Genomic DNA, 11,278 nt, shown 5'->3' with positions numbered 1-11,278 from the left:
ACACGCTGTCTGAAAATCGACAGTTATCGAGGAGCTCACCCTTACCCAGCACTGCAATTACTGACAGCGGACTACAAACTCCCGAGGACATCCGGCCATATACAAAAGCTGGCCGCCGAAAACCATCCAGCAAAGGAAGAAAACGACGCAAATCAGCAATTCTAACGGTGTGTTCACACCGAACGCGATAGAGGCGGCCAGAGCGTCAGGTTTACATGTAAAGTCAATGGAAAGGCGCGATGACCCGCGATTGCGGCTCCCGCGAAAATTCGGAAGCAGATTTGCGTTGCCAAAACGCCTGAAACTCGCGTCAGTCTAGCGCGTTTGGAGCATTTGACTGAAAAAAACAACGCGCGTGAGTTTTTGTGTTGCATTTTGTGCATGCGCGCGTTACGCGTCTACCGCTCAGTTGGAAAAATCTGAACTCCAGCGTCAAATCGCGCCGCGACAACCAATCAGGAGCCTAGTGACGTGGCTGTGACCTAGGTCAAAGGGGCAGATCCAGCCAAAGCCCTTCATTCTTCAATGGAAGGAAGGCTAATCAGCGCCGTAGCAAACAACCTGGAGCTGTACGACACCAGCTGCTTTCTGTACCAAGACAGGAATATAAAGGACCGAGCTTGGATGAAGATATGTAAAGAGATCGGGCAACCTGGTAAGTTCATTCATTTCTCTTTTGAAAGTTTTCGCTGACCCGGGGAAGCCGCACAAAAGCTAGCAAGCCACCGCTATTTTCCCACTGACGTACAAATACCGTTCTGCTTTTATGCATGTTGTCATATAGGAATATATTTTGTTTATTAATAAACAGCACACAGTGGTCCCGCTGTTCATCCGTCACTGCTTTGCTTTTTCGCTGATTTTCTTTTTCTTTTCTTTTTTTTGCACCGTACAGCATTGCATTCTGCAGCCTGATTGACAAATCTCCTTCGTGTCGTGTCTCCTGCGCTTGCCAAATTTATCACGTTTGGTTTTGATAACCATCACGTCCAATAGAAAAAACAGCACAAAAACACCCATAACTATGAGCCTCATTCGGAAATAGACACCTGCACCGCGAGGGAAAAAGGCGCACGAAAGTGGCAGGCAGATGAAGACAAACCGCGGCATAATAATACTTTTACGTTTTGCAATGTACAAAGGTTTGCACTTTGAGAATCAGTTGTGAGAACTGTGACCAATGTTCATGTGTGTGGGGAAAACAGTGTATAAAGTGCGTGACCAGGGGCTAGTTATTCTGAGAACCCCTGCTGCAATAAATGAGGGACCACTGTATATACTTTCTCTGATTATATTCAACATGTTAACATTTAATACTGTATTGATAGAGCCAACTGATTCTGCAGCAGAGCATCCCCTGTTGCTTCTCCTGGCTCCCCAGTCCCTGAGCTCCTGCTGCTGCACCTACAGGTATGTACAGCAAGCACTGATAGCTTTTTGGATTCCCTTGTGATCACCTTTACTAAATATCTACAACCAATCTGATTATATCCTGTTTTTTTTTTTTTCTTTCAATGTTGAAATTAAAATCTAGTAGCAGCCTTCTCATTTCTTTGTGTTTTGTGCTGTTTTACAGGCCCACAGAGGAGGACAGCTCCGAGGCAGATGAGGGACGGGTCCCAGGACGGTCCATCGGTGGTGGAGCTGGCCATCCTGGAGTCCCTGAAGAGGCCACACCAGTCTCCAATGGAGCATTTCCTCCTCAGCCTTGTTCCTGCTCTGGAGAGCAGCTGGGTCCTTTTTATTCCTGTCTCTCTGTAAATACTTATATTTTATATTTATGTTTAATGTTTTTCTGTTTGAGAATTTTAATATTATTTCAAATAAATTTTTATAATGACTAATGTCTCAGCTCTACTACACAGCAAATGTTGGCACACGACTTGACACATGTAGAATTTATTTTATATTATACTAATGACAAAATATACTAATACAGTGGGATGCAAAAGTTTGGGCAACCTTGTTAATTGACATTATTTTCCTGTATAAATCGTTGGTTGTTACAATAAAAAATGTCAGTTAAATATATCATATAGGAGACACACACAGTGATATTTGAGAAGTGAAAAGAAGTTCACTGGATTTACAAAAAGTGTGCAATAATTGTTTAAACAAAATCAAGCAGGTGCATAAATTTGGGCACCACAAAAAAAGAAATGAAATAAATATTTAGTGTATATCAATGTGTGTGTCTCCTATATGATATATGGGGTGCCTTTGTCTGGACGTGCTTCCCATCCAGAGCTCCACAGCAGAGTGGGAAGTTCCAGCGCGCCTGGAATCCCTCTGTGATGGACCACCAGTCTCCAGGTGAAGGCACAGCCATGAAGTCGTCCACTAGACAGTCCCAGATGGCCGTCGCTACCTGGGGGGTGATCTGGCTCACCGTGGACACACCGACTCTGTATCTGAACGCTTGGTCGTGAAGGAGTCCCCGGTGACAAGGAACCTGGACAAAATTGTTCAAAATTAGTATTATGTGTACTGCAGTTACAAAATACATTATTCAAATTCCAAAATACTTTTGTGATGTCAGATTTAAATCACAAAACATAAATCTTACATAAAACATTTTGTAATTATAAGGATAATTACAAAATGTATATTAGATAATATCTAAAACAGTTGTGTTTTGTTTTAACTTTAACATATCATAATTTGATTGGTAGCAACTTTTACAACTACAGTGTGCCAATCACTCATAATTCCTAAACATGTCAATCAGGTAGGAATGAAGTAAGACATTAATAGAAATAAAGAGTTGTATGTTGACATGTAGCCCTTTCCTTCCTTAAATCATTCATATTTTTGAAAAATTAATCTGTGATAAGACATAGCTTATCAAGATAGAACCATGTAACTAAAGATGAACCAAACTGTTCAGTTTTATCTAACTCTGTTTTAATAAAGGCTGGTGACCCCTGTTATAGAGTCTGACAGCTGCAGGGATTACATACAAATATTCAACTATCCCAGAATTAAACCAGGTCTAAATAAAAAGGAGTATCACTACAAAGGTTAACTCAGTGGTCCTAATGCTAGTTTGATATCAGCAAACACCGAGCGCATACATTGATGTGACACCACAGCCATGCTATCATTGCAAACACTGATAACAGCATAAATCGAATTAAATCGGGACTTGATGAGACCTTCTGAGTATCACTAGAAATATTATAAACAGTCGTCTCCGTACCACAGTTTGCTATCAGTAAACACCGAGAGCATTCACTGTTAGCATAGCACATCCATGTTAGCAGTGTATAAATGGATGGTTTAGCATATATTAGCACAGGTATCAATAAAGGACTACCGTATTAAATACTTTTACTAACCTCAGGCAGATGGACAGGCGCTCTGCAGGTGGGATTGGGCGCCTGTAATTGGTGTCTAGGCGGGCGATGCTGGGACCGACGAGGGAAAGCAGGTCCTCAAACTGGCCGGTGATATCGCTGGAATCGGCCGTCATCCAGGCACAGCTCCTGGAGCAAATGGTGAAACTCACCAAACTGCTCACGCCTCTGGAGGACCTGATGGACCCAGGTACGGCGAGGACGTCTTTTACGCCGCTGCTCTGCTCTCCACAGTACATGGAGAAGGGAGACTCTCTCTTCAAGCGCTAGCTCGACAGCTGCCATCTTGCAAAGATACTGGTCTGGCACAACTTCCTCCCACATTCCTCCCACATTTCCGGTTCACGTGCGTCAAAATCGCGCTATGGATTTTTCTTGGACACGCGTTGAGGCGCGAATGTGCAAGCGTCAAATTAGGGGCGTTTGGGGCGTTTTGTTCGCGTCCATCGCATTCGGTGTGAACAGAACGCGATAGAGGCGGCCAGAGCGTCAGGTTTACATGTAAAGTCAATGGAAAGGCGCGATGACCCGCGATTGCGGCTCCTGCGAAAATTCGGAAGCAGATTTGCGTCGCCAAAACGCCAAAACGCCTGAAACTCGCGTCAGTCTAGCGCGTTTGGAGCGTTAGGATTCAGCACAGGAGGGAGGGGGTGAGTAGCTCAAATGTGCTGTTAGCATGTTAGCAGAGCGATGCTACTGTGAACCGAGGAGCTATAGACCCTGTGCACGAGAAAATGCTAACTTCCTGGTTTGAGATCGGATGTAGGGTTGTACATTTCCGGTAGCTTTACTTTGCGGTCAATCGCTACTGCAAAGATATACTCCAAAATCATGTCCAAAACTTGAAAACGGAAAGATTGCGTTAAATTACAAAGAGCAGAAGGTGGGAACACTCACCACTGTTGTGTCATAAAAAATCTAATGATCAATTTTGATGTTTAAAGAGTTTAGATCGATCAGTTGTTTACATCACTCAACACAAGCAGAACTGCATCACTGCAGCAGAAGACACATCGTCCACATTCAGAAGCACATCTCTGTATAGTGACTGGTCTTATGATTTAAACAGGCAAATGTTCAGCATTCAAACTACAGGTGAAGAATAGTCAAACCAGATGTTTCCCCCGTTATGTCGATATCAGCTAGTCAAGTACACACTTACACAGCATGTTAACAAACCGTGAAAAAAAGCCACACAAAAAATGAATGATTGCTGGTAAGGGTTTCTATACATTAGTATTTACGAAGGGTATGTTGTGACTTACCTTCAAAATTACAGCGGTCCCTCGCTATAACGCGGTTCACCTTTCACCTCGCTGTTTTGCAGATTTTTTAGTGCAAGTTTGCATGCTTTTTTTTTTTTTTTACATCACATTGTGTCCTGCGTCCTGATCGCTGCAGACGATCTCCTCCGTGACGTCTCTCCTGTACAGTACAGAATCGCTGCATCGATCGCTAGCAGTGTGACTCTGAAGTGCAGTACTGTATGTCGACGAAACGTTTTGCACCATCAAAAAATAACATTGGCTACTTGATTTCACCTATCGCTGGTTATTTTTAGAACATAACACCCGCGATAAACGAGGGACCGCTGTTTACAGATACTGAGAAATATAACATTTGAATCCTCCTTGAACAGAGGTGGTGGTTTACGACACCAACTGTCTGCCATCTATAATCCAGTTTTGAGTTCCCTCCCCAGACGCCTTAACGCCCACTTACATCCTGGGCCATCTGACCTCAGGAATTCGCATGATAAGGTGGGGCCAGGTTTCACAACGAGCTCATCCGAAACCCTGGCTGATTGGGACCCACACCCAGTTTCACACCTTGGCTCAGGCGATTAGAGGATCATCAGGGGGTCCTTCTGTCCCTCTGCGGGGGGATACTCCCACTACGTTTAAATCTGGGACTCCCCACCATTTGACCTTAGAACTGAAGAAGCTTCTCGGATGAGAGGTGAAACGTCTTCAAGCAACTTAAAGAAGTCCAGACGCTTTTCTTTGCAAGCTCCTTTGACAACATTTGAATCCCTTTTCTCTTTTGCTCTGAGGCGCGGGGGAAAAATATCGACAAGTTGATGAACATCATTTACAGATATATTGGATAAATGCCCAAGACATCTAGAGAAATGTAAATCACCGCTTGATTCATTCATTTGCTTAACTTGTTTTGGACCGTAAACAAGGCGTGAATAGGACACCGGAAACAAAGCTCCCCACAGGAGTTTCCGCACCGGAAGTAGCATATGCTAATGTGCACATAGTCTATTGTCTTGATGTGAGCTTCTACTCAGGGTTTTTTCTTTCAGTTCAGAGCAGAAATTTTTTTGTTAAGATACTGGATGTTGTGTTTTTCTCCACAGTTTTAATTATAAGCTAGATAGATTGCTGCTAACAGCAACAGGGATGAGTCAGTGAGTCAGTTGGGCTTGTGAATCATGACTCATGAGTCAGTAAAGTGATTCTCGAGTATTGAACGATTCGTTCATGATTCACACATCACTACTCAATACAGACGAGTGAGAGTGAGAGCTGTGTGTCTGTGCCGTTCTTTCACCTCTCCTCACTATTTCCCCTGTTTAAGGTAACTGCCATGCACAGATCTGTATAAATGTGTGTTACCGTTGATTATTACGTTGTTATCATTGTTCATTGTAGCGAAAGATGTGAATTGCGGACTATTTTGCTGAGAAGTTCCAGTTAATCTCTGTTGCTGTGTATGCTAGTTTTCGCTATTACTCCGCCATATTGTGTGAAGATTTTTCTGGTACTATCTGTATAAGTTAACTACTGAAAGACCTGCAGTACTTAAAGTGTTATTTCTTTGCTGTGGAAAGTTAGTGACTGTGTCAGCTAACATGTGCAAGTTAAAAAGATGTTTTTGCCTAATGCTACAGTTCATGTTATCTAAAGTATTCTCATCAGCTAATGCAGCGAACAATAGTGACTTAGTTTGGACACAGTTGTCCTGAGACTGAGTGCATCCATAAGAATATTGTTTTGGTTGTACTGCTTGTGAAACTCAATACAGACGAGTGAGAGTGAGAGTGAGAGCTGTGTGTCTGTGCCGTTCTTTCACCTCTCCTCACTATTTCCCCTGTTTAAGGGCACAACATTTGGAGGCACCGCTGTGATGATTGATTTGAGGACTGTGATGAGAAAATTGTTAGAAGGCAAATGAACTCACTCTCAGATATCTATTTTTTACATGCGCATGGGCGGTCACGGTCCGATCTGCTCTGCACCAGCGTGCACAACAGAAGTGACACAGAAAAACCGCCCAGGGCTCTCAGCGCATTCTTTATTTATACTCCGAATGAGCTTTCAAGGAAGTAGGAGTGGCATGTTCAGAATACAAAAACATTTCCATAAAAGGAGAAAAACTGTTCGCTTGTCTGCTGAAACAGGAGGTAGCTTGGTATATATAGAAATTTAAACATTCCCATAAAAGGAGAGAGAGAGAGAGAGAGACCGTTAACTTGTCTGTTAACACAGGGGGTAGTATCGTATGTCACCGCATTCCTCTACACATCTGGTTCCACTTTCCTTTCCTGTGGTGGATCTAAATCACAAGGTCTTTTTATTTTAATCAAGCTACAACTAAACAATAATCACAAAAATAAAAATCTTTCATCAAGGACCATTCCTGACCTGTAAGAGAAATCCTCTTGTTGATCATCCCCCCCAGACGACCCAGGTATCAGAAAGGAGCATAGCGAAGCAGCAGAGACATCGCTAGACCTACGTTGGTGTCTGTATCCTGAAGTGGAAAGGTGGCCACTAGGGGGCAGTAAAAGCCAACTAAGTCTGATCATTTCTCAACTGACTGCTTGTGCTAACTCCTCTGACAACATGGAGTCTGAAGTAGAAAAGCTAGAGCTGGAGATTAAAGGAACACTGTATCAACTGACCTTAGAGCAGCTGATTAAATCATGTGATGTACTTCAAATCTCAGGACCAGGAAAAGAGTTTGTGATTAATAAAACCTGCAGCCAGCTAGTCTCACATTTAGTTAAGCACCTTGAACGCACAGAGCTGGCTACCCGAGAGGACCAAGGTATGTCAGAACTTCTTAATATCCAGGACATTATAAGTGACATTCAAATGGATAAAAAACAAAGTGTGAATGAAACAGTGGATCCAGCTGTCCAGGACCAGGAAAGTAGCCAGGAGGAGATAGAGACATTAAGACTGCTCTTACAACAAAAAGAGGGTGAAATGCATGACTTGAGAAATAGCATGAATCCTGCCCTAAGTCCTCGCACCCCAGTGAGAAACATTGTTCCAACAGCACCAAACAGTTCCATGTGGCGCAAAGATTTTAAGATATCAGGCCAAATAGGAGAGCTGGGGCAAAAAGACAGGCTGACATTCCCCAGTCTGGCCAGACAAATTGAAAGCGGGATCAATAGAGGCTACCCAGAATCAGAAATCACTGATGCTGTAATTCGTGCTATCACGCCAGGCTTGCAGCTAAGGAGTTATCTTGAAGGAAAAGAAAACCTCACATTACCTGCTCTTAGGAGAATCCTCAGGTCTCATTACCAGGAGAAAGGTGCCACAGAGTTATACAAACAACTTACCTCTGAGGTTCAGAGCAGTAAAGAGACACCCCAAAATTTCTTGATCAGGACAATGGACTTGAGACAGAAAATCCTGTTTGCTTCTCAGGAAGTTGAGTCCAGTCTAAAGTATGATCCAGCTTTAGTCCAGAGCCTTTTCATGCATACTGTCCTGACTGGTCTTCAGAATGACAATATTAAAAGTGACCTGCAACCTTACCTCCTGCAAACAAATACTTCAGATGAGTTGTTGCTCGAGAAGGTAAATATTGCAGTCGCAAATGAAAAGGAAAGACAGGACAAAAAGAAACATGCCGCTCCATCACGAGTAACAGCTGTAAATACTGTCCAGTCTAATGATTCCCCAGTGGGAAAGAGAAGCACAGCCCAAGAGAAACCAGCCCCTCTAACCCCTGATCTTCTAACAGAAATAAAGGAAATGCGTGCTGACATGGTGCTGCTGAAAGACTTGAGGGCTGAAGTTTCCCAAATCAGAGAAACCATTCAAAAGACAACCCCAGCACCTCAGCACCCCCATTAAGGCTGAACAAAACTGCATGCCATTTTACCACCAGCACCCTCCTGCAGCAGCACAGGAATACCACTCATCACATGGACCTGGGCATGTGCATGGGACGGCACAGTTTCAACAAAGATTCGCACCAAGGCGATATTATCCCTCACCACGTCACCGTCCCAGATGTTTTGCAGGTGAGGCATATTGCCAGCTTTTGTTTTAGGTGTGGGAGTAGTGAGCATTTCCGTGCAGGTTGTAAAGCACCTAGACTGACCAAATCAGATAAAGGGAGCCCTTTAAACTAAGGGAGGTTGCTCCCACGGGACATGGGGCAACCGACAGCATTGAAAAGTCCCAATATTCTGCACAACCAAAGAATCCAGGCACTTTGGGACACTGGTTCACAAATTTGTGCTGTAGATGCGGCCTGACCCATTTGCCTGATGTCCAACTAAGAGATATAGCAGAACTAGTAGACCCACTTGAAGCACTGCAACTTGAAGCAGCCAATGGGACTGAAATACCATATATTGGTTGGCTCGAGGTAAGCTTCAAACTTACTGCTAATGATGAAGATCTGCTAATACCTGTGTTAGTGTTAAAAGGCAACCAACAGTCATGCCCCATAATTGGCTTCAATGTGATTTCACACCTAGTTGCAAACAGAGTACAGGATAAGACAAACAATAAGAATAAAGAGAAACTCATGAAAACAGTAAAAGTAGCTTTTCCTCACCTCAGAAAGAGTAGGGCAAGAGCTTTTGTTAATGCAGTGACTGTGGGACAGCCATGTGAGCACAGGGTAAGAACAACAAATGAGAGAGTTGAAGTGCCTAAACACAGCTCCATCCAAATCGAGTGTCGAGTGCAAGCCCCACCTTTCAAAGAAGATAGAACCCTGATCTTCGAGCCTCATGAGAACCCACAGCGGCCTGAAGGACTCGAGATCTGTGATACCCTTGTTTTAGTAAAGACTGGTATGACACCAAAAATTGTCATTAGTGTACAAAATCCCACTAGCCAGGACATCATACTGCCAAGTAGGACTGTTATTGGAACTGTGCAGTCTGTTGCATCAATATATCCTGCTAATGTATTCAAAACTGACTGCCTCCCTACTGCATCAGTCCGTCCCATCCAGGCTAAGAGCTCAGGTGAGAACACACCTAAAAGTGAACAATGGGACCCACCTGTCGACTTGACTCACCTGAATGACCACCAGAGACAAGCTGTTAGTCAGATGCTAAGAGAAGAATCAGAGTCATTCTCTAAATCTGATGATGACATAGGCTGTGTTGAAAACTTGCAAATGAACATTTCATTGAAAGATAATGAGCCAGTCACACGGACTTATCTCTCTGTACCAAAACCCTTGTATCAGGAAATGAAAAACTACCTACAGGACGTAATAGCTCAGGGGTGGGTGGAAAAATCTAACTCATCTTACTCCTCTCCGGTAGTCTGTGTGAGAAAAAAAGACGGTACACTGCGCTTGTGTATTGACTACCGAGAGCTGAATAGGAAGACTCACCCAGACCGCCACCCCATTCCCAGAGTACAAGACATCATGGACAACTTAGGTGGCAACACTCTCTTTCTCTACTGGACCAGGGTAAAGCATACCACCAGGGGTTCATGGGCAAAGACAGTAAACACCTAACAGCTTTTGTGACCCCCTGGGGCCTGTATGAGTGGGTCAGAATCCCATTTGGACTGATGAATGCTCCGGCAGCATTTCAACGCTGCATGGAGGAGTGCTTAGAAGGGTTAAGGGATGAAATATGTGTGCCTTACCTCGATGATGTCCTTGTCTTTAGCAGAACGTTTGAGGATCATGTTGAGGATGTCAGGAAAGTGCTGCGCCGACTCAGGGAGTACGGAATCAAACTCATACCAAGGAAGTGTGACCTGTTTAGGACAGAAGTGAGGTACCTTGGCAGGATTGTGTCAGCAGAGGGAAGCAGGATAGAGCCCGCAGACACTGCTCCTGTAACAGCTTTGAAAAACAAACGGCCAGGTACTGTTGGTGAACTAAGAGCAATGTTGGGCCTACTAAGTTATTACAGACAATACATCAAGGATTTTGCCAGAATTGCAAATCCTCTGTATGACTTGCTCAAGGGACCTGTAGATGCTGAGACCCAGCGAAACACAAGATTAAAGTGGCAAACAAAGCGAAACAGGTGTAGTGTCCCTTCGAGCACACCTATTGAGTGGACCGACATGCACCAGTTAGCACTAGAGCAGCTGATAGACTGTCTAACTCAGCCCCCTGTTCTAGGCTTTCCAGAATTTTCACAGCCATTCACCCTTCACACTGATGCGTCAAACCAGGGATTAGGTGCCGTGTTGTACCAAAAGCAGAATGGAAAGCTTCGTGTGATTGCTTATGGTTCCCGCACTTTAACTGCAGCTGAGAATAATTACCATCTGCATTCAGGCAAGTTAGAGTTTCTTGCTCTCAAGTGGGCTATCACAGAAAAATTCCGTGATTACCTATATTATGCACCATTCTTCACCGTGTACACCGACAATAATTCACTTACCTATGTACTGTCCAAACTGAATGCAACAGGGTGTCGATGGCTAGCAGAACTGGCAGATTTTCACTTCACAATTAAATATCGCCCTGGTAAAGAAAATGTGGACGCAGACAGCCTCTCCAGGATGCCGGTAGACATGGAAACGTTTATGAATGAATGCACAGAGGAAATGGCATACGATGTAATTGGAGCAACCACACAGACAGTGGAAAGGCAGGATGACTCCATGGGTGTCTCAGTCAGGTGTTCAGCCATGGCCACAGATGTTTCCATCATTCCACTGGCAAAAGGCCAGATC

This window comes from Perissodus microlepis, chromosome 6 (genome assembly GCF_051167445.1).
Source record: "Perissodus microlepis isolate ML-2025 ecotype Zambia chromosome 6, ASM5116744v1, whole genome shotgun sequence".
Classification (NCBI taxonomy): Eukaryota; Metazoa; Chordata; class Actinopteri; order Cichliformes; family Cichlidae; genus Perissodus; species Perissodus microlepis.
The sequence above is the reverse complement of the archived record's forward strand: the minus strand, read 5'-3'. Positions refer to the sequence as shown.